This window comes from Daphnia pulicaria, chromosome 3 (genome assembly GCF_021234035.1).
Source record: "Daphnia pulicaria isolate SC F1-1A chromosome 3, SC_F0-13Bv2, whole genome shotgun sequence".
NCBI classification, from domain to species: Eukaryota; Metazoa; Arthropoda; class Branchiopoda; order Diplostraca; family Daphniidae; genus Daphnia; species Daphnia pulicaria.
This window is the reverse complement of record NC_060915.1, coordinates 1,853,421-1,875,059: the sequence shown is the minus strand read 5'-3', so window position 1 is coordinate 1,875,059 and position 21,639 is coordinate 1,853,421. Positions and strand designations below refer to the sequence as shown.

Genomic DNA, 21,639 nt, shown 5'->3' with positions numbered 1-21,639 from the left:
AAGTTTATCGCGTTTTTTAATCGCGATGGTTACCAATCCAAATTCGTCGATCAAAATATCAATGGCATAGAGATAGGTTCAATTCATCTATAGGAATGATTCTGGATGAATTTCATTGCGAGTTTTTCAAAGTTTATCGCGCTTTTTTATTCGCGATGGTTACGAGTCCAAATTCAATGAACAAACATTTCTATCACTTTGAAGTGATTTTCTATTCATCCATTGGGAATGGAAGGGTAAATTTTCATTGCTGAATGTCAACGGCCATATCGAGTAGAACGCACCTGGTCTCGTCAGCTCCCAGAAGTTAAGTTACGTCGAGTCCTGTTAGTACTTGGAAGGGTGACCGCTTGGGAATACGGGATGTCGTTGGCGATGAATAGTTTGTTTTCAATAACAAATTTCTTGAAATTTTTTTTCAATCACGATGGTTACCAGTCCAAATTCGTAGATTAAACATTTCAATGCCTTAGAGATAGGTTCAATTCATCTATAAGAATGATTCTGGATCAATTCCATTGAGAGTTTTTCAAAGTTTATCGCGTTTTTTAATCGCGATGGTTACCAGTCCAAATTCGTAGATCAAAAATATCAATGGCATAGAGATAGGTTCAATTCATCTATAGGAATGATTCTGGATAAATTTCATTGCGAGTTTTTCAAAGTTTATCGCGCTTTTTTATTCGCGATGGTTACGAGTCCAAATTCAATGAACAAACATTTCTATCACTTTGAAGTGATTTTCTATTCATCCATTGGGACTGGGAGGGTAAATTTTCATTTTTGAATGTCAACGGCCATATCACGTAGAACGCACCTGGTCTCGTCAGCTCCCAGAAGTTAAGTTACGTCGAGTCCCGTTAGTACTTGGAAGGGTGACCGCTTGGGAATACGGGATGTCGTTGGCGATGAATAGTTTGTTTTCAATAACAAATTTCTTGAATTTTTTTTTCAATCACGATGGTTACCAGTCCAAATTCGTAGATAAAACATTTCAATGCCTTAGAGATAGGTTCAATTCATCTATAAAAATGATTCTGGATCAATTCCATTGAGAGTTTTTCAAAGTTTATCGCGTTTTTTAATCGCGATGGTTACCAATCCAAATTCGTCGATCAAAATATCAATGGCATAGAGATAGGTTCAATTCATCTATAGGAATGATTCTGGATGAATTTCATTGCGAGTTTTTCAAAGTTTATCGCGCTTTTTTATTCGCTATGGTTACGAGTCCAAATTCAATAAACAAACATTTCTATCACTTTGAAGTGATTTTCTATTCATCCATTGGGACTGGGAGGGTAAATTTTCATTTTTGAATGTCAACGGCCATATCACGTAGAACGCACCTGGTCTCGTCAGCTCCCAGAAGTTAAGTTACGTCGAGTCACGTTAGTACTTGGAAGTGTGACCGCTTGGGAATACGGGATGTCGTTGGCGATGAATAGTTTGTTTTCAATAACAAATTTCTTGAATTTGTTTTTTCAATCGCGATGGTTACCAGTCCAAATTCGTAGATAAAACATTTCAATGCCTTAGAGATAGGTTCAATTCATCTATAAGAATGATTCTGGATCAATTCCATTGAGAGTTTTTCAAAGTTTATCGCGTTTTTTAATCGTGATGGTTACCAATCCAAATTCGTCGATCAAAATATCAATGGCATAGAGATAGGTTCAATTCATCTATAGGAATGATTCTGGATGAATTTCATTGCGAGTTTTTCAAAGTTTATCGCGCTTTTTTATTCGCGATGGTTACGAGTCCAAATTCAATGAACAAACATTTCTATCACTTTGAAGTGATTTTCTATTCATCCATTGGGAATGGAAGGGTAAATTTTCATTGCTGAATGTCAACGGCCATATCGAGTAGAACACACCTGGTCTCGTCAGCTCCCAGAAGTTAAGTTACGTCGAGTCCTGTTAGTACTTGGAAGGGTGACCGCTTGGGAATACGGGATGTCGTTGGCGATGAATAGTTTGTTTTCAATAACAAATTTCTTGAAATTTTTTTTCAATCACGATGGTTACCAGTCCAAATTCGTAGATTAAACATTTCAATGCCTTAGAGATAGGTTCAATTCATCTATAAGAATGATTCTGGATCAATTCCATTGAGAGTTTTTCAAAGTTTATCGCGTTTTTTAATCGCGATGGTTACCAGTCCAAATTCGTAGATCAAAAATATCAATGGCATAGAGATAGGTTCAATTCATCTATAGGAATGATTCTGGATAAATTTCATTGCGAGTTTTTCAAAGTTTATCGCGCTTTTTTATTCGCGATGGTTACGAGTCCAAATTCAATGAACAAACATTTCTATCACTTTGAAGTGATTTTCTATTCATCCATTGGGACTGGGAGGGTAAATTTTCATTTTTGAATGTCAACGGCCATATCACGTAGAACGCACCTGGTCTCGTCAGCTCCCAGAAGTTAAGTTACGTCGAGTCCCGTTAGTACTTGGAAGGGTGACCGCTTGGGAATACGGGATGTCGTTGGCGATGAATAGTTTGTTTTCAATAACAAATTTCTTGAATTTTTTTTTCTGGTAACCATCGCGATTAAAAAACGCGATAAACTTTGAAAAACTCTCAATGGAATTGATCCAGAATCATTCTTATAGATGAATTGAACCTATCTCTAAGGCATTGAAATGTTTAATCTACGAATTTGGACTGGTAACCATCGTGATTGAAAAAAAATTTCAAGAAATTTGTTATTGAAAACAAACTATTCATCGCCAACGACATCCCGTATTCCCAAGCGGTCACCCTTCCAAGTACTAACAGGACTCGACGTAACTTAACTTCTGGGAGCTGACGAGACCAGGTGCGTTCTACTCGATATGGCCGTTGACATTCAGCAATGAAAATTTACCCTTCCATTCCCAATGGATGAATAGAAAATCACTTCAAAGTGATAGAAATGTTTGTTCATTGAATTTGGACTCGTAACCATCGCGAATAAAAAAGCGCGATAAACTTTGAAAAACTCGCAATGAAATTCATCCAGAATCATTCCTATAGATGAATTGAACCTATCTCTATGCCATTGATATTTTGATCGACGAATTTGGATTGGTAACCATCGCGATTAAAAAACGCGATAAACTTTGAAAAACTCTCAATGGAATTGATCCAGAATCATTTTTATAGATGAATTGAACCTATCTCTAAGGCATTGAAATGTTTTATCTACGAATTTGGACTGGTAACCATCGTGATTGAAAAAAAAATTCAAGAAATTTGTTATTGAAAACAAACTATTCATCGCCAACGACATCCCGTATTCCCAAGCGGTCACCCTTCCAAGTACTAACGGGACTCGACGTAACTTAACTTCTGGGAGCTGACGAGACCAGGTGAGTTCTACGTGATATGGCCGTTGACATTCAAAAATGAAAATTTACCCTCCCAGTCCCAATGGATGAATAGAAAATCACTTCAAAGTGATAGAAATGTTTGTTCATTGAATTTGGACTCGTAACCATCGCGAATAAAAAAGCGCGATAAACTTTGAAAAACTCGCAATGAAATTTATCCAGAATCATTCCTATAGATGAATTGAACCTATCTCTATGCCATTGATATTTTTGATCTACGAATTTGGACTGGTAACCATCGCGATTAAAAAACGCGATAAACTTTGAAAAACTCTCAATGGAATTGATCCAGAATCATTCTTATAGATGAATTGAACCTATCTCTAAGGCATTGAAATGTTTAATCTACGAATTTGGACTGGTAACCATCGTGATTGAAAAAAAATTTCAAGAAATTTGTTATTGAAAACAAACTATTCATCGCCAACGACATCCCGTATTCCCAAGCGGTCACCCTTCCAAGTACTAACAGGACTCGACGTAACTTAACTTCTGGGAGCTGACGAGACCAGGTGCGTTCTACTCGATATGGCCGTTGACATTCAGCAATGAAAATTTACCCTTCCATTCCCAATGGATGAATAGAAAATCACTTCAAAGTGATAGAAATGTTTGTTCATTGAATTTGGACTCGTAACCATCGCGAATAAAAAAGCGCGATAAACTTTGAAAAACTCGCAATGAAATTCATCCAGAATCATTCCTATAGATGAATTGAACCTATCTCTATGCCATTGATATTTTGATCGACGAATTTGGATTGGTAACCATCACGATTAAAAAACGCGATAAACTTTGAAAAACTCTCAATGGAATTGATCCAGAATCATTCTTATAGATGAATTGAACCTATCTCTAAGGCATTGAAATGTTTTATCTACGAATTTGGACTGGTAACCATCGCGATTGAAAAAACAAATTCAAGAAATTTGTTATTGAAAACAAACTATTCATCGCCAACGACATCCCGTATTCCCAAGCGGTCACACTTCCAAGTACTAACGTGACTCGACGTAACTTAACTTCTGGGAGCTGACGAGACCAGGTGCGTTCTACGTGATATGGCCGTTGACATTCAAAAATGAAAATTTACCCTCCCAGTCCCAATGGATGAATAGAAAATCACTTCAAAGTGATAGAAATGTTTGTTCATTGAATTTGGACTCGTAACCATAGCGAATAAAAAAGCGCGATAAACTTTGAAAAACTCGCAATGAAATTCATCCAGAATCATTCCTATAGATGAATTGAACCTATCTCTATGCCATTGATATTTTGATCGACGAATTTGGATTGGTAACCATCGCGATTAAAAAACGCGATAAACTTTGAAAAACTCTCAATGGAATTGATCCAGAATCATTTTTATAGATGAATTGAACCTATCTCTAAGGCATTGAAATGTTTTATCTACGAATTTGGACTGGTAACCATCGTGATTGAAAAAAAAATTCAAGAAATTTGTTATTGAAAACAAACTATTCATCGCCAACGACATCCCGTATTCCCAAGCGGTCACCCTTCCAAGTACTAACGGGACTCGACGTAACTTAACTTCTGGGAGCTGACGAGACCAGGTGCGTTCTACGTGATATGGCCGTTGACATTCAAAAATGAAAATTTACCCTCCCAGTCCCAATGGATGAATAGAAAATCACTTCAAAGTGATAGAAATGTTTGTTCATTGAATTTGGACTCGTAACCATCGCGAATAAAAAAGCGCGATAAACTTTGAAAAACTCGCAATGAAATTCATCCAGAATCATTCCTATAGATGAATTGAACCTATCTCTATGCCATTGATATTTTGATCGACGAATTTGGATTGGTAACCATCGCGATTAAAAAACGCGATAAACTTTGAAAAACTCTCAATGGAATTGATCCAGAATCATTTTTATAGATGAATTGAACCTATCTCTAAGGCATTGAAATGTTTTATCTACGAATTTGGACTGGTAACCATCGTGATTGAAAAAAAAATTCAAGAAATTTGTTATTGAAAACAAACTATTCATCGCCAACGACATCCCGTATTCCCAAGCGGTCACCCTTCCAAGTACTAACGGGACTCGACGTAACTTAACTTCTGGGAGCTGACGAGACCAGGTGCGTTCTACGTGATATGGCCGTTGACATTCAAAAATGAAAATTTACCCTCCCAGTCCCAATGGATGAATAGAAAATCACTTCAAAGTGATAGAAATGTTTATTCATTGAATTTGGACTCGTAACCATCGCGAATAAAAAAGCGCGATAAACTTTGAAAAACTCGCAATGAAATTCATCCAGAATCATTCCTATAGATGAATTGAACCTATCTCTATGCCATTGATATTTTGATCGACGAATTTGGATTGGTAACCATCGCGATTAAAAAACGCGATAAACTTTGAAAAACTCTCAATGGAATTGATCCAGAATCATTTTTATAGATGAATTGAACCTATCTCTAAGGCATTGAAATGTTTTATCTACGAATTTGGACTGGTAACCATCGTGATTGAAAAAAAAATTCAAGAAATTTGTTATTGAAAACAAACTATTCATCGCCAACGACATCCCGTATTCCCAAGCGGTCACCCTTCCAAGTACTAACAGGACTCGACGTAACTTAACTTCTGGGAGCTGACGAGACCAGGTGCGTTCTACGTGATATGGCCGTTGACATTCAAAAATGAAAATTTACCCTCCCAGTCCCAATGGATGAATAGAAAATCACTTCAAAGTGATAGAAATGTTTGTTCATTGAATTTGGACTCGTAACCATCGCGAATAAAAAAGCGCGATAAACTTTGAAAAACTCGCAATGAAATTCATCCAGAATCATTCCTATAGATGAATTGAACCTATCTCTATGCCATTGATATTTTGATCGACGAATTTGGATTGGTAACCATCGCGATTAAAAAACGCGATAAACTTTGAAAAACTCTCAATGGAATTGATCCAGAATCATTTTTATAGATGAATTGAACCTATCTCTAAGGCATTGAAATGTTTTATCTACGAATTTGGACTGGTAACCATCGTGATTGAAAAAAAAATTCAAGAAATTTGTTATTGAAAACAAACTATTCATCGCCAACGACATCCCGTATTCCCAAGCGGTCACCCTTCCAAGTACTAACAGGACTCGACGTAACTTAACTTCTGGGAGCTGACGAGACCAGGTGCGTTCTACTCGATATGGCCGTTGACATTCAGCAATGAAAATTTACCCTTCCATTCCCAATGGATGAATAGAAAATCACTTCAAAGTGATAGAAATGTTTGTTCATTGAATTTGGACTCGTAACCATCGCGAATAAAAAAGCGCGATAAACTTTGAAAAACTCGCAATGAAATTCATCCAGAATCATTCCTATAGATGAATTGAACCTATCTCTATGCCATTGATATTTTGATCGACGAATTTGGATTGGTAACCATCACGATTAAAAAACGCGATAAACTTTGAAAAACTCTCAATGGAATTGATCCAGAATCATTCTTATAGATGAATTGAACCTATCTCTAAGGCATTGAAATGTTTTATCTACGAATTTGGACTGGTAACCATCGCGATTGAAAAAACAAATTCAAGAAATTTGTTATTGAAAACAAACTATTCATCGCCAACGACATCCCGTATTCCCAAGCGGTCACACTTCCAAGTACTAACGTGACTCGACGTAACTTAACTTCTGGGAGCTGACGAGACCAGGTGCGTTCTACGTGATATGGCCGTTGACATTCAAAAATGAAAATTTACCCTCCCAGTCCCAATGGATGAATAGAAAATCACTTCAAAGTGATAGAAATGTTTGTTTATTGAATTTGGACTCGTAACCATAGCGAATAAAAAAGCGCGATAAACTTTGAAAAACTCGCAATGAAATTCATCCAGAATCATTCCTATAGATGAATTGAACCTATCTCTATGCCATTGATATTTTGATCGACGAATTTGGATTGGTAACCATCGCGATTAAAAAACGCGATAAACTTTGAAAAACTCTCAATGGAATTGATCCAGAATCATTTTTATAGATGAATTGAACCTATCTCTAAGGCATTGAAATGTTTTATCTACGAATTTGGACTGGTAACCATCGTGATTGAAAAAAAAATTCAAGAAATTTGTTATTGAAAACAAACTATTCATCGCCAACGACATCCCGTATTCCCAAGCGGTCACCCTTCCAAGTACTAACGGGACTCGACGTAACTTAACTTCTGGGAGCTGACGAGACCAGGTGCGTTCTACGTGATATGGCCGTTGACATTCAAAAATGAAAATTTACCCTCCCAGTCCCAATGGATGAATAGAAAATCACTTCAAAGTGATAGAAATGTTTGTTCATTGAATTTGGACTCGTAACCATCGCGAATAAAAAAGCGCGATAAACTTTGAAAAACTCGCAATGAAATTTATCCAGAATCATTCCTATAGATGAATTGAACCTATCTCTATGCCATTGATATTTTTGATCTACGAATTTGGACTGGTAACCATCGCGATTAAAAAACGCGATAAACTTTGAAAAACTCTCAATGGAATTGATCCAGAATCATTCTTATAGATGAATTGAACCTATCTCTAAGGCATTGAAATGTTTAATCTACGAATTTGGACTGGTAACCATCGTGATTGAAAAAAAATTTCAAGAAATTTGTTATTGAAAACAAACTATTCATCGCCAACGACATCCCGTATTCCCAAGCGGTCACCCTTCCAAGTACTAACAGGACTCGACGTAACTTAACTTCTGGGAGCTGACGAGACCAGGTGCGTTCTACTCGATATGGCCGTTGACATTCAGCAATGAAAATTTACCCTTCCATTCCCAATGGATGAATAGAAAATCACTTCAAAGTGATAGAAATGTTTGTTCATTGAATTTGGACTCGTAACCATCGCGAATAAAAAAGCGCGATAAACTTTGAAAAACTCGCAATGAAATTCATCCAGAATCATTCCTATAGATGAATTGAACCTATCTCTATGCCATTGATATTTTGATCGACGAATTTGGATTGGTAACCATCGCGATTAAAAAACGCGATAAACTTTGAAAAACTCTCAATGGAATTGATCCAGAATCATTTTTATAGATGAATTGAACCTATCTCTAAGGCATTGAAATGTTTTATCTACGAATTTGGACTGGTAACCATCGTGATTGAAAAAAAAATTCAAGAAATTTGTTATTGAAAACAAACTATTCATCGCCAACGACATCCCGTATTCCCAAGCGGTCACCCTTCCAAGTACTAACGGGACTCGACGTAACTTAACTTCTGGGAGCTGACGAGACCAGGTGCGTTCTACGTGATATGGCCGTTGACATTCAAAAATGAAAATTTACCCTCCCAGTCCCAATGGATGAATAGAAAATCACTTCAAAGTGATAGAAATGTTTGTTCATTGAATTTGGACTCGTAACCATCGCGAATAAAAAAGCGCGATAAACTTTGAAAAACTCGCAATGAAATTTATCCAGAATCATTCCTATAGATGAATTGAACCTATCTCTATGCCATTGATATTTTTGATCTACGAATTTGGACTGGTAACCATCGCGATTAAAAAACGCGATAAACTTTGAAAAACTCTCAATGGAATTGATCCAGAATCATTCTTATAGATGAATTGAACCTATCTCTAAGGCATTGAAATGTTTAATCTACGAATTTGGACTGGTAACCATCGTGATTGAAAAAAAATTTCAAGAAATTTGTTATTGAAAACAAACTATTCATCGCCAACGACATCCCGTATTCCCAAGCGGTCACCCTTCCAAGTACTAACAGGACTCGACGTAACTTAACTTCTGGGAGCTGACGAGACCAGGTGCGTTCTACTCGATATGGCCGTTGACATTCAGCAATGAAAATTTACCCTTCCATTCCCAATGGATGAATAGAAAATCACTTCAAAGTGATAGAAATGTTTGTTCATTGAATTTGGACTCGTAACCATCGCGAATAAAAAAGCGCGATAAACTTTGAAAAACTCGCAATGAAATTCATCCAGAATCATTCCTATAGATGAATTGAACCTATCTCTATGCCATTGATATTTTGATCGACGAATTTGGATTGGTAACCATCACGATTAAAAAACGCGATAAACTTTGAAAAACTCTCAATGGAATTGATCCAGAATCATTCTTATAGATGAATTGAACCTATCTCTAAGGCATTGAAATGTTTTATCTACGAATTTGGACTGGTAACCATCGCGATTGAAAAAACAAATTCAAGAAATTTGTTATTGAAAACAAACTATTCATCGCCAACGACATCCCGTATTCCCAAGCGGTCACACTTCCAAGTACTAACGTGACTCGACGTAACTTAACTTCTGGGAGCTGACGAGACCAGGTGCGTTCTACGTGATATGGCCGTTGACATTCAAAAATGAAAATTTACCCTCCCAGTCCCAATGGATGAATAGAAAATCACTTCAAAGTGATAGAAATGTTTGTTCATTGAATTTGGACTCGTAACCATAGCGAATAAAAAAGCGCGATAAACTTTGAAAAACTCGCAATGAAATTCATCCAGAATCATTCCTATAGATGAATTGAACCTATCTCTATGCCATTGATATTTTGATCGACGAATTTGGATTGGTAACCATCGCGATTAAAAAACGCGATAAACTTTGAAAAACTCTCAATGGAATTGATCCAGAATCATTTTTATAGATGAATTGAACCTATCTCTAAGGCATTGAAATGTTTTATCTACGAATTTGGACTGGTAACCATCGTGATTGAAAAAAAAATTCAAGAAATTTGTTATTGAAAACAAACTATTCATCGCCAACGACATCCCGTATTCCCAAGCGGTCACCCTTCCAAGTACTAACGGGACTCGACGTAACTTAACTTCTGGGAGCTGACGAGACCAGGTGCGTTCTACGTGATATGGCCGTTGACATTCAAAAATGAAAATTTACCCTCCCAGTCCCAATGGATGAATAGAAAATCACTTCAAAGTGATAGAAATGTTTGTTCATTGAATTTGGACTCGTAACCATCGCGAATAAAAAAGCGCGATAAACTTTGAAAAACTCGCAATGAAATTCATCCAGAATCATTCCTATAGATGAATTGAACCTATCTCTATGCCATTGATATTTTGATCGACGAATTTGGATTGGTAACCATCGCGATTAAAAAACGCGATAAACTTTGAAAAACTCTCAATGGAATTGATCCAGAATCATTTTTATAGATGAATTGAACCTATCTCTAAGGCATTGAAATGTTTTATCTACGAATTTGGACTGGTAACCATCGTGATTGAAAAAAAAATTCAAGAAATTTGTTATTGAAAACAAACTATTCATCGCCAACGACATCCCGTATTCCCAAGCGGTCACCCTTCCAAGTACTAACGGGACTCGACGTAACTTAACTTCTGGGAGCTGACGAGACCAGGTGCGTTCTACGTGATATGGCCGTTGACATTCAAAAATGAAAATTTACCCTCCCAGTCCCAATGGATGAATAGAAAATCACTTCAAAGTGATAGAAATGTTTGTTCATTGAATTTGGACTCGTAACCATCGCGAATAAAAAAGCGCGATAAACTTTGAAAAACTCGCAATGAAATTCATCCAGAATCATTCCTATAGATGAATTGAACCTATCTCTATGCCATTGATATTTTGATCGACGAATTTGGATTGGTAACCATCGCGATTAAAAAACGCGATAAACTTTGAAAAACTCTCAATGGAATTGATCCAGAATCATTTTTATAGATGAATTGAACCTATCTCTAAGGCATTGAAATGTTTTATCTACGAATTTGGACTGGTAACCATCGTGATTGAAAAAAAAATTCAAGAAATTTGTTATTGAAAACAAACTATTCATCGCCAACGACATCCCGTATTCCCAAGCGGTCACCCTTCCAAGTACTAACGGGACTCGACGTAACTTAACTTCTGGGAGCTGACGAGACCAGGTGCGTTCTACGTGATATGGCCGTTGACATTCAAAAATGAAAATTTACCCTCCCAGTCCCAATGGATGAATAGAAAATCACTTCAAAGTGATAGAAATGTTTATTCATTGAATTTGGACTCGTAACCATCGCGAATAAAAAAGCGCGATAAACTTTGAAAAACTCGCAATGAAATTCATCCAGAATCATTCCTATAGATGAATTGAACCTATCTCTATGCCATTGATATTTTGATCGACGAATTTGGATTGGTAACCATCGCGATTAAAAAACGCGATAAACTTTGAAAAACTCTCAATGGAATTGATCCAGAATCATTTTTATAGATGAATTGAACCTATCTCTAAGGCATTGAAATGTTTTATCTACGAATTTGGACTGGTAACCATCGTGATTGAAAAAAAAATTCAAGAAATTTGTTATTGAAAACAAACTATTCATCGCCAACGACATCCCGTATTCCCAAGCGGTCACCCTTCCAAGTACTAACAGGACTCGACGTAACTTAACTTCTGGGAGCTGACGAGACCAGGTGCGTTCTACGTGATATGGCCGTTGACATTCAAAAATGAAAATTTACCCTCCCAGTCCCAATGGATGAATAGAAAATCACTTCAAAGTGATAGAAATGTTTGTTCATTGAATTTGGACTCGTAACCATCGCGAATAAAAAAGCGCGATAAACTTTGAAAAACTCGCAATGAAATTCATCCAGAATCATTCCTATAGATGAATTGAACCTATCTCTATGCCATTGATATTTTGATCGACGAATTTGGATTGGTAACCATCGCGATTAAAAAACGCGATAAACTTTGAAAAACTCTCAATGGAATTGATCCAGAATCATTTTTATAGATGAATTGAACCTATCTCTAAGGCATTGAAATGTTTTATCTACGAATTTGGACTGGTAACCATCGTGATTGAAAAAAAAATTCAAGAAATTTGTTATTGAAAACAAACTATTCATCGCCAACGACATCCCGTATTCCCAAGCGGTCACCCTTCCAAGTACTAACGGGACTCGACGTAACTTAACTTCTGGGAGCTGACGAGACCAGGTGCGTTCTACGTGATATGGCCGTTGACATTCAAATATGAAAATTTACCCTCCCAGTCCCAATGGATGAATAGAAAATCACTTCAAAGTGATAGAAATGTTTGTTCATTGAATTTGGACTCGTAACCATCGCGAATAAAAAAGCGCGATAAACTTTGAAAAACTCGCAATGAAATTCATCCAGAATCATTCCTATAGATGAATTGAACCTATCTCTATGCCATTGATATTTTGATCGACGAATTTGGATTGGTAACCATCGCGATTAAAAAACGCGATAAACTTTGAAAAACTCTCAATGGAATTGATCCAGAATCATTTTTATAGATGAATTGAACCTATCTCTAAGGCATTGAAATGTTTTATCTACGAATTTGGACTGGTAACCATCGTGATTGAAAAAAAAATTCAAGAAATTTGTTATTGAAAACAAACTATTCATCGCCAACGACATCCCGTATTCCCAAGCGGTCACCCTTCCAAGTACTAACGGGACTCGACGTAACTTAACTTCTGGGAGCTGACGAGACCAGGTGCGTTCTACGTGATATGGCCGTTGACATTCAAAAATGAAAATTTACCCTCCCAGTCCCAATGGATGAATAGAAAATCACTTCAAAGTGATAGAAATGTTTGTTCATTGAATTTGGACTCGTAACCATCGCGAATAAAAAAGCGCGATAAACTTTGAAAAACTCGCAATGAAATTCATCCAGAATCATTCCTATAGATGAATTGAACCTATCTCTATGCCATTGATATTTTGATCGACGAATTTGGATTGGTAACCATCGCGATTAAAAAACGCGATAAACTTTGAAAAACTCTCAATGGAATTGATCCAGAATCATTTTTATAGATGAATTGAACCTATCTCTAAGGCATTGAAATGTTTTATCTACGAATTTGGACTGGTAACCATCGTGATTGAAAAAAAAATTCAAGAAATTTGTTATTGAAAACAAACTATTCATCGCCAACGACATCCCGTATTCCCAAGCGGTCACCCTTCCAAGTACTAACGGGACTCGACGTAACTTAACTTCTGGGAGCTGACGAGACCAGGTGCGTTCTACGTGATATGGCCGTTGACATTCAAAAATGAAAATTTACCCTCCCAGTCCCAATGGATGAATAGAAAATCACTTCAAAGTGATAGAAATGTTTATTCATTGAATTTGGACTCGTAACCATCGCGAATAAAAAAGCGCGATAAACTTTGAAAAACTCGCAATGAAATTCATCCAGAATCATTCCTATAGATGAATTGAACCTATCTCTATGCCATTGATATTTTGATCGACGAATTTGGATTGGTAACCATCGCGATTAAAAAACGCGATAAACTTTGAAAAACTCTCAATGGAATTGATCCAGAATCATTTTTATAGATGAATTGAACCTATCTCTAAGGCATTGAAATGTTTTATCTACGAATTTGGACTGGTAACCATCGTGATTGAAAAAAAAATTCAAGAAATTTGTTATTGAAAACAAACTATTCATCGCCAACGACATCCCGTATTCCCAAGCGGTCACCCTTCCAAGTACTAACAGGACTCGACGTAACTTAACTTCTGGGAGCTGACGAGACCAGGTGCGTTCTACGTGATATGGCCGTTGACATTCAAAAATGAAAATTTACCCTCCCAGTCCCAATGGATGAATAGAAAATCACTTCAAAAGTGATAGAAATGTTTGTTCATTGAATTTGGACTCGTAACCATCGCGAATAAAAAAGCGCGATAAACTTTGAAAAACTCGCAATGAAATTCATCCAGAATCATTCCTATAGATGAATTGAACCTATCTCTATGCCATTGATATTTTGATCGACGAATTTGGATTGGTAACCATCGCGATTAAAAAACGCGATAAACTTTGAAAAACTCTCAATGGAATTGATCCAGAATCATTTTTATAGATGAATTGAACCTATCTCTAAGGCATTGAAATGTTTTATCTACGAATTTGGACTGGTAACCATCGTGATTGAAAAAAAAATTCAAGAAATTTGTTATTGAAAACAAACTATTCATCGCCAACGACATCCCGTATTCCCAAGCGGTCACCCTTCCAAGTACTAACAGGACTCGACGTAACTTAACTTCTGGGAGCTGACGAGACCAGGTGCGTTCTACGTGATATGGCCGTTGACATTCAAAAATGAAAATTTACCCTCCCAGTCCCAATGGATGAATAGAAAATCACTTCAAAGTGATAGAAATGTTTGTTCATTGAATTTGGACTCGTAACCATCGCGAATAAAAAAGCGCGATAAACTTTGAAAAACTCGCAATGAAATTCATCCAGAATCATTCCTATAGATGAATTGAACCTATCTCTATGCCATTGATATTTTGATCGACGAATTTGGATTGGTAACCATCGCGATTAAAAAACGCGATAAACTTTGAAAAACTCTCAATGGAATTGATCCAGAATCATTTTTATAGATGAATTGAACCTATCTCTAAGGCATTGAAATGTTTTATCTACGAATTTGGACTGGTAACCATCGTGATTGAAAAAAAAATTCAAGAAATTTGTTATTGAAAACAAACTATTCATCGCCAACGACATCCCGTATTCCCAAGCGGTCACCCTTCCAAGTACTAACAGGACTCGACGTAACTTAACTTCTGGGAGCTGACGAGACCAGGTGCGTTCTACGTGATATGGCCGTTGACATTCAAAAATGAAAATTTACCCTCCCAGTCCCAATGGATGAATAGAAAATCACTTCAAAGTGATAGAAATGTTTGTTCATTGAATTTGGACTCGTAACCATCGCGAATAAAAAAGCGCGATAAACTTTGAAAAACTCGCAATGAAATTCATCCAGAATCATTCCTATAGATGAATTGAACCTATCTCTATGCCATTGATATTTTGATCGACGAATTTGGATTGGTAACCATCGCGATTAAAAAACGCGATAAACTTTGAAAAACTCTCAATGGAATTGATCCAGAATCATTTTTATAGATGAATTGAACCTATCTCTAAGGCATTGAAATGTTTTATCTACGAATTTGGACTGGTAACCATCGTGATTGAAAAAAAAATTCAAGAAATTTGTTATTGAAAACAAACTATTCATCGCCAACGACATCCCGTATTCCCAAGCGGTCACCCTTCCAAGTACTAACGGGACTCGACGTAACTTAACTTCTGGGAGCTGACGAGACCAGGTGCGTTCTACGTGATATGGCCGTTGACATTCAAAAATGAAAATTTACCCTCCCAGTCCCAATGGATGAATAGAAAATCACTTCAAAGTGATAGAAATGTTTATTCATTGAATTTGGACTCGTAACCATCGCGAATAAAAAAGCGCGATAAACTTTGAAAAACTCGCAATGAAATTCATCCAGAATCATTCCTATAGATGAATTGAACCTATCTCTATGCCATTGATATTTTGATCGACGAATTTGGATTGGTAACCATCGCGATTAAAAAACGCGATAAACTTTGAAAAACTCTCAATGGAATTGATCCAGAATCATTTTTATGGATGAATTGAACCTATCTCTAAGGCATTGAAATGTTTTATCTACGAATTTGGACTGGTAACCATCGTGATTGAAAAAAAAATTCAAGAAATTTGTTATTGAAAACAAACTATTCATCGCAAACGACATCCCGTATTCCCAAGCGGTCACCCTTCCAAGTACTAACGGGACTCGACGTAACTTAACTTCTGGGAGATGACGAGACCAGGTGCGTTCTACGTGATATGGCCGTTGACATTCAGCAATGAAAATTTACCCTCCCAGTCCCAATGGATGAATAGAAAATCACTTCAAAGTGATAGAAATGTTTGTTCATTGAATTTGGACTCGTAACCATCGCGAATAAAAAAGCGCGATAAACTTTGAAAAACTCGCAATGAAATTCATCCAGAATCATTCCTATAGATGAATTGAACCTATCTCTATGCCATTGATATTTTGATCGACGAATTTGGATTGGTAACCATCGCGATTAAAAAACGCGATAAACTTTGAAAAACTCTCAATGGAATTGATCCAGAATCATTTTTATAGATGAATTGAACCTATCTCTAAGGCATTGAAATGTTTTATCTACGAATTTGGACTGGAAACCATCGCGATTGAAAAAAAAATTCAAGAAATTTGTTATTGAAAACAAACTATTCATCGCCAACAACATCCCGTATTCCCAAGCGGTCACCCTTCCAAGTACTAACGGGACTCGACGTAACTTAACTTCTGGGAGCTGACGAGACCAGGTGCGTTCTACGTGATATGGCCGTTGACATTCAAAAATGAAAATTTACCCTCCCAGTCCCAATGGATGAATAGAAAATAACTTCAAAGTGATAGAAATGTTTATTCATTGAATTTGGACTCGTAACCATCGCGAATAAAAAAGCGCGATAAACTTTGAAAAACTCGCAATGAAATTCATCCAGAATCATTCCTATAGATGAATTGAACCTATCTCTATGCCATTGATATTTTGATCGACGAATTTGGATTGGTAACCATCGCGATTAAAAAACGCGATAAACTTTGAAAAACTCTCAATGGAATTGATCCAGAATCATTTTTATAGATGAATTGAACCTATCTCTAAGGCATTGAAATGTTTTATCTACGAATTTGGACTGGTAACCATCGTGATTGAAAAAAAAATTCAAGAAATTTGTTATTGAAAACAAACTATTCATCGCCAACGACATCCCGTATTCCCAAGCGGTCACCCTTCCAAGTACTAACGGGACTCGACGTAACTTAACTTCTGGGAGCTGACGAGACCAGGTGCGTTCTACGTGATATGGCCGTTGACATTCAAAAATGAAAATTTACCCTCCCAGTCCCAATGGATGAATAGAAAATCACTTCAAAGTGATAGAAATGTTTATTCATTGAATTTGGACTCGTAACCATCGCGAATAAAAAAGCGCGATAAACTTTGAAAAACTCGCAATGAAATTCATCCAGAATCATTCCTATAGATGAATTGAACCTATCTCTATGCCATTGATATTTTGATCGACGAATTTGGATTGGTAACCATCGCGATTAAAAAACGCGATAAACTTTGAAAAACTCTCAATGGAATTGATCCAGAATCATTTTTATGGATGAATTGAACCTATCTCTAAGGCATTGAAATGTTTTATCTACGAATTTGGACTGGTAACCATCGTGATTGAAAAAAAAATTCAAGAAATTTGTTATTGAAAACAAACTATTCATCGCAAACGACATCCCGTATTCCCAAGCGGTCACCCTTCCAAGTACTAACGGGACTCGACGTAACTTAACTTCTGGGAGATGACGAGACCAGGTGCGTTCTACGTGATATGGCCGTTGACATTCAGCAATGAAAATTTACCCTCCCAGTCCCAATGGATGAATAGAAAATCACTTCAAAGTGATAGAAATGTTTGTTCATTGAATTTGGACTCGTAACCATCGCGAATAAAAAAGCGCGATAAACTTTGAAAAACTCGCAATGAAATTCATCCAGAATCATTCCTATAGATGAATTGAACCTATCTCTATGCCATTGATATTTTGATCGACGAATTTGGATTGGTAACCATCGCGATTAAAAAACGCGATAAACTTTGAAAAACTCTCAATGGAATTGATCCAGAATCATTTTTATAGATGAATTGAACCTATCTCTAAGGCATTGAAATGTTTTATCTACGAATTTGGACTGGAAACCATCGCGATTGAAAAAAAAATTCAAGAAATTTGTTATTGAAAACAAACTATTCATCGCCAACAACATCCCGTATTCCCAAGCGGTCACCCTTCCAAGTACTAACGGGACTCGACGTAACTTAACTTCTGGGAGCTGACGAGACCAGGTGCGTTCTACGTGATATGGCCGTTGACATTCAAAAATGAAAATTTACCCTCCCAGTCCCAATGGATGAATAGAAAATAACTTCAAAGTGATAGAAATGTTTATTCATTGAATTTGGACTCGTAACCATCGCGAATAAAAAAGCGCGATAAACTTTGAAAAACTCGCAATGAAATTCATCCAGAATCATTCCTATAGATGAATTGAACCTATCTCTATGCCATTGATATTTTGATCGACGAATTTGGATTGGTAACCATCGCGATTAAAAAACGCGATAAACTTTGAAAAACTCTCAATGGAATTGATCCAGAATCATTTTTATAGATGAATTGAACCTATCTCTAAGGCATTGAAATGTTTTATCTACGAATTTGGACTGGTAACCATCGTGATTGAAAAAAAAATTCAAGAAATTTGTTATTGAAAACAAACTATTCATCGCCAACGACATCCCGTATTCCCAAGCGGTCACCCTTCCAAGTACTAACGGGACTCGACGTAACTTAACTTCTGGGAGCTGACGAGACCAGGTGCGTTCTACGTGATATGGCCGTTGACATTCAAAAATGAAAATTTACCCTCCCAGTCCCAATGGATGAATAGAAAATCACTTCAAAGTGATAGAAATGTTTATTCATTGAATTTGGACTCGTAACCATCGCGAATAAAAAAGCGCGATAAACTTTGAAAAACTCGCAATGAAATTAATCCAGAATCATTCCTATAGATGAATTGAACCTATCTCTATGCCATTGATATTTTGATCGACGAATTTTGATTGGTAACCATCGCGATTAAAAAACGCGATAAACTTTGAAAAACTCTCAATGGAATTGATCCAGAATCATTTTTATAGATGAATTGAACCTATCTCTAAGGCATTGAAATGTTTTATCTACGAATTTGGACTGGTAACCATCGTGATTGAAAAAAAAATTCAAGAAATTTGTTATTGAAAACAAACTATTCATCGCCAACGACATCCCGTATTCCCAAGCGGTCACCCTTCCAAGTACTAACGGGACTCGACGTAACTTAACTTCTGGGAGCTGACGAGACCAGGTGCGTTCTACGTGATATGGCCGTTGACATTCAAAAATGAAAATTTACCCTCCCAGTCCCAATGGATGAATAGAAAATCACTTCAAAGTGATAGAAATGTTTATTCATTGAATTTGGACTCGTAACCATCGCGAATAAAAAAGCGCGATAAACTTTGAAAAACTCGCAATGAAATTCATCCAGAATCATTCCTATAGATGAATTGAACCTATCTCTATGCCATTGATATTTTGATCGACGAATTTGGATTGGTAACCATCACGATTAAAAAACGCGATAAACTTTGAAAAACTCTCAATGGAATTGATCCAGAATCATTCTTATAGATGAATTGAACCTATCTCTAAGGCATTGAAATGTTTTATCTACGAATTTGGACTGGTAACCATCGCGATTGAAAAAAAAATTCAAGAAATTTGTTATTGAAAACAAACTATTCATCGCCAACGACATCCCGTATTCCCAAGCGGTCACCCTTCCAAGTACTAACGGGACTCGACGTAACTTAACTTCTGGGAGCTGACGAGACCAGGTGCGTTCTACGTGATATGGCCGTTGACATTCAAAAATGAAAATTTACCCTCCCAGTCCCAATGGATGAATAGAAAATCACTTCAAAGTGATAGAAATGTTTATTCATTGAATTTGGACTCGTAACCATCGCGAATAAAAAAGCGCGATAAACTTTGAAAAACTCGCAATGAAATTCATCCAGAATCATTCCTATAGATGAATTGAACCTATCTCTATGCCATTGATATTTTGATCGACGAATTTGGATTGCTAACCATCACGATTAAAAAACGCGATAAACTTTGAAAAACTCTCAATGGAATTGATCCAGAATCATTCTTATAGATGAATTGAACCTATCTCTAAGGCATTGAAATGTTTTATCTACGAATTTGGACTGGTAACCATCGCGATTGAAAAAAAAATTCAAGAAATTTGTTATTGAAAACAAACTATTCATCGCCAACGACATCCCGTATTCCCAAGCGGTCACCCTTCCAAGTACTAACGTGACTCGACGTAACTTAACTTCTGGGAGCTGACGAGACCAGGTGCGTTCTACGTGATATGGCCGTTGACATTCAAAAATGAAAATTTACCCTCCCAGTCCCAATGGATGAATAGAAAATCACTTCAAAGTGATAGAAATGTTTGTTCATTGAATTTGGACTCGTAACCATCGCGAATAAAAAAGCGCGATAAACTTTGAAAAACTCGCAATGAAATTCATCCAGAATAATTCCTATAGATGAATTGAACCTATCTCTATGCCATTGATATTTTGATCGACGAATTTGGATTGGTAGCCATCGCGATTAAAAAACGCGATAAACTTTGAAAAACTCTCAATGAAATTGATCCAGAATCATTTTTATAGATGAATTGAACCTATCTCTAAGGCATTGAAATGTTTTATCTACGAATTTGGACTGGTAACCATCGTGATTGAAAAAAAAATTCAAGAAATTTGTTATTGAAAACAAACTATTCATCGCCAACGACATCCCGTATTCCCAAGCGGTCACCCTTCCAAGTACTAACGGGACTCGACGTAACTTAACTTCTGGGAGCTGACGAGACCAGGTGCGTTCTACGTGATATGGCCGTTGACATTCAAAAATGAAAATTTACCCTCCCAGTCCCAATGGATGAATAGAAAATCACTTCAAAGTGATAGAAATGTTTGTTCATTGAATTTGGACTCGTAACCATCGCGAATAAAAAAGCGCGATAAACTTTGAAAAACTCGCAATGAAATTTATCCAGAATCATTCCTATAGATGAATTGAACCTATCTCTATGCCATTGATATTTTGATCGACGAATTTTGATTGGTAACCATCGCGATTAAAAAACGCGATAAACTTTGAAAAACTCTCAATGGAATTGATCCAGAATCATTTTTATAGATGAATTGAACCTATCTCTAAGGCATTGAAATGTTTTATCTACGAATTTGGACTGGTAACCATCGTGATTGAAAAAAAAATTCAAGAAATTTGTTATTGAAAACAAACTATTCATCGCCAACGACATCCCGTATTCCCAAGCGGTCACCCTTCCAAGTACTAACGGGACTCGACGTAACTTAACTTCTGGGAGCTGACGAGACCAGGTGCGTTCTACGTGATATGGCCGTTGACATTCAAAAATGAAAATTTACCCTCCCAGTCCCAATGGATGAATAGAAAATCACTTCAAAGTGATAGAAATGTTTATTCATTGAATTTGGACTCGTAACCATCGCGAATAAAAAAGCGCGATAAACTTTGAAAAACTCGCAATGAAATTCA

General features: G+C 36.7%; 1 non-coding gene and 40 pseudogenes across 1 annotated transcript; 5 read left to right on the top strand and 36 right to left on the bottom strand.

Moving 5' to 3' along the window:
* The first annotated feature begins 256 nt into the window (after positions 1 to 256).
* Positions 257 to 375, top strand: LOC124329719 (annotated as a pseudogene).
* Positions 376 to 789: 414 nt separating this feature from the next.
* LOC124332229 lies at positions 790 to 908 on the top strand (annotated as a pseudogene).
* Positions 909 to 1,321: 413 nt separating this feature from the next.
* On the top strand, positions 1,322 to 1,440 carry LOC124335258 (annotated as a pseudogene).
* A 414-nt stretch (positions 1,441 to 1,854) lies between these two features.
* On the top strand, positions 1,855 to 1,973 carry LOC124329765 (annotated as a pseudogene).
* A 414-nt stretch (positions 1,974 to 2,387) lies between these two features.
* LOC124332228 lies at positions 2,388 to 2,506 on the top strand (annotated as a pseudogene).
* A 237-nt stretch (positions 2,507 to 2,743) lies between these two features.
* On the bottom strand, positions 2,744 to 2,862 carry LOC124329718 (annotated as a pseudogene).
* A 413-nt stretch (positions 2,863 to 3,275) lies between these two features.
* On the bottom strand, positions 3,276 to 3,394 carry LOC124334008 (annotated as a pseudogene).
* Positions 3,395 to 3,808: 414 nt separating this feature from the next.
* LOC124329717 lies at positions 3,809 to 3,927 on the bottom strand (annotated as a pseudogene).
* Positions 3,928 to 4,341: 414 nt separating this feature from the next.
* On the bottom strand, positions 4,342 to 4,460 carry LOC124335257 (annotated as a pseudogene).
* A 413-nt stretch (positions 4,461 to 4,873) lies between these two features.
* LOC124332227 lies at positions 4,874 to 4,992 on the bottom strand (annotated as a pseudogene).
* A 413-nt stretch (positions 4,993 to 5,405) lies between these two features.
* On the bottom strand, positions 5,406 to 5,524 carry LOC124332226 (annotated as a pseudogene).
* A 413-nt stretch (positions 5,525 to 5,937) lies between these two features.
* On the bottom strand, positions 5,938 to 6,056 carry LOC124333788 (annotated as a pseudogene).
* Positions 6,057 to 6,469: 413 nt separating this feature from the next.
* LOC124329716 lies at positions 6,470 to 6,588 on the bottom strand (annotated as a pseudogene).
* A 414-nt stretch (positions 6,589 to 7,002) lies between these two features.
* On the bottom strand, positions 7,003 to 7,121 carry LOC124335256 (annotated as a pseudogene).
* Positions 7,122 to 7,534: 413 nt separating this feature from the next.
* On the bottom strand, positions 7,535 to 7,653 carry LOC124332224 (annotated as a pseudogene).
* Positions 7,654 to 8,067: 414 nt separating this feature from the next.
* Positions 8,068 to 8,186, bottom strand: LOC124329715 (annotated as a pseudogene).
* A 413-nt stretch (positions 8,187 to 8,599) lies between these two features.
* Positions 8,600 to 8,718, bottom strand: LOC124332223 (annotated as a pseudogene).
* Positions 8,719 to 9,132: 414 nt separating this feature from the next.
* Positions 9,133 to 9,251, bottom strand: LOC124329714 (annotated as a pseudogene).
* Positions 9,252 to 9,665: 414 nt separating this feature from the next.
* Positions 9,666 to 9,784, bottom strand: LOC124335255 (annotated as a pseudogene).
* A 413-nt stretch (positions 9,785 to 10,197) lies between these two features.
* LOC124332222 lies at positions 10,198 to 10,316 on the bottom strand (annotated as a pseudogene).
* A 413-nt stretch (positions 10,317 to 10,729) lies between these two features.
* On the bottom strand, positions 10,730 to 10,848 carry LOC124332221 (annotated as a pseudogene).
* A 413-nt stretch (positions 10,849 to 11,261) lies between these two features.
* Positions 11,262 to 11,380, bottom strand: LOC124332220 (annotated as a pseudogene).
* A 413-nt stretch (positions 11,381 to 11,793) lies between these two features.
* On the bottom strand, positions 11,794 to 11,912 carry LOC124333787 (annotated as a pseudogene).
* A 413-nt stretch (positions 11,913 to 12,325) lies between these two features.
* LOC124332219 lies at positions 12,326 to 12,444 on the bottom strand (annotated as a pseudogene).
* A 413-nt stretch (positions 12,445 to 12,857) lies between these two features.
* On the bottom strand, positions 12,858 to 12,976 carry LOC124332218 (annotated as a pseudogene).
* Positions 12,977 to 13,389: 413 nt separating this feature from the next.
* LOC124332217 lies at positions 13,390 to 13,508 on the bottom strand (annotated as a pseudogene).
* A 413-nt stretch (positions 13,509 to 13,921) lies between these two features.
* On the bottom strand, positions 13,922 to 14,040 carry LOC124333786 (annotated as a pseudogene).
* Positions 14,041 to 14,454: 414 nt separating this feature from the next.
* On the bottom strand, positions 14,455 to 14,573 carry LOC124333785 (annotated as a pseudogene).
* A 413-nt stretch (positions 14,574 to 14,986) lies between these two features.
* LOC124333783 lies at positions 14,987 to 15,105 on the bottom strand (annotated as a pseudogene).
* A 413-nt stretch (positions 15,106 to 15,518) lies between these two features.
* On the bottom strand, positions 15,519 to 15,637 carry LOC124332216 (annotated as a pseudogene).
* A 413-nt stretch (positions 15,638 to 16,050) lies between these two features.
* Positions 16,051 to 16,169, bottom strand: LOC124330123 (annotated as a pseudogene).
* Positions 16,170 to 16,582: 413 nt separating this feature from the next.
* LOC124333533 lies at positions 16,583 to 16,701 on the bottom strand (annotated as a pseudogene).
* Positions 16,702 to 17,114: 413 nt separating this feature from the next.
* LOC124332215 lies at positions 17,115 to 17,233 on the bottom strand (annotated as a pseudogene).
* Positions 17,234 to 17,646: 413 nt separating this feature from the next.
* Positions 17,647 to 17,765, bottom strand: LOC124330122 (annotated as a pseudogene).
* Positions 17,766 to 18,178: 413 nt separating this feature from the next.
* On the bottom strand, positions 18,179 to 18,297 carry LOC124333532 (annotated as a pseudogene).
* A 413-nt stretch (positions 18,298 to 18,710) lies between these two features.
* Positions 18,711 to 18,829, bottom strand: LOC124332213 (annotated as a pseudogene).
* A 413-nt stretch (positions 18,830 to 19,242) lies between these two features.
* LOC124332212 lies at positions 19,243 to 19,361 on the bottom strand (annotated as a pseudogene).
* Positions 19,362 to 19,774: 413 nt separating this feature from the next.
* On the bottom strand, positions 19,775 to 19,893 carry LOC124332211 (annotated as a pseudogene).
* A 413-nt stretch (positions 19,894 to 20,306) lies between these two features.
* On the bottom strand, positions 20,307 to 20,425 carry LOC124331943. The gene has a single exon (XR_006916852.1). It is a non-coding gene; the product is annotated as a 5S ribosomal RNA (ribosomal RNA).
* A 413-nt stretch (positions 20,426 to 20,838) lies between these two features.
* LOC124332210 lies at positions 20,839 to 20,957 on the bottom strand (annotated as a pseudogene).
* Positions 20,958 to 21,370: 413 nt separating this feature from the next.
* Positions 21,371 to 21,489, bottom strand: LOC124332209 (annotated as a pseudogene).
* Positions 21,490 to 21,639: the final 150 nt, after the last annotated feature.